Source organism: Sinocyclocheilus anshuiensis, unplaced genomic scaffold (assembly GCF_001515605.1).
Source record: "Sinocyclocheilus anshuiensis isolate Anshui unplaced genomic scaffold, SAMN03320099.WGS_v1.1 scaffold246, whole genome shotgun sequence".
NCBI classification, from domain to species: Eukaryota; Metazoa; Chordata; class Actinopteri; order Cypriniformes; family Cyprinidae; genus Sinocyclocheilus; species Sinocyclocheilus anshuiensis.
Window position 1 is genome coordinate 904,769 of NW_015542356.1, and position 267 is coordinate 905,035.

The window sequence follows — 267 nt, forward strand, 5'->3', positions numbered from 1 at the left end:
TCGGTTTGAACAATCCGGATAAGCGCAAGTAAGTACCATTTTGATTAGCCGTCGTACCTACAATGACTGTGCACTGTGTAAACAATGAGTGACGTATACGCGCGAGAAATCACTTCCGGCGCTTGCGTAAACTACGCCAGAGTGCGTACACCCCTCACGCATCGGATGCCGTGCGCGCGCTCAAAGACAGTTGGACATAGTGGGGTATTAGAGGTAAAAAATGATATAAATACTGTTCGGTTTCTCGCACAAACCGACACATTGATG

General features: G+C 47.6%; 1 protein-coding gene across 1 annotated transcript in view; it reads right to left on the minus strand.

Annotated features, from left to right (window-relative positions):
• Nucleotides 1-267, minus strand: part of tia1 (TIA1 cytotoxic granule-associated RNA binding protein) — an 8,573-nt gene that overhangs the window by 5,686 nt on the left and 2,620 nt on the right. The gene's annotated exons all lie outside the window — the stretch shown is intronic.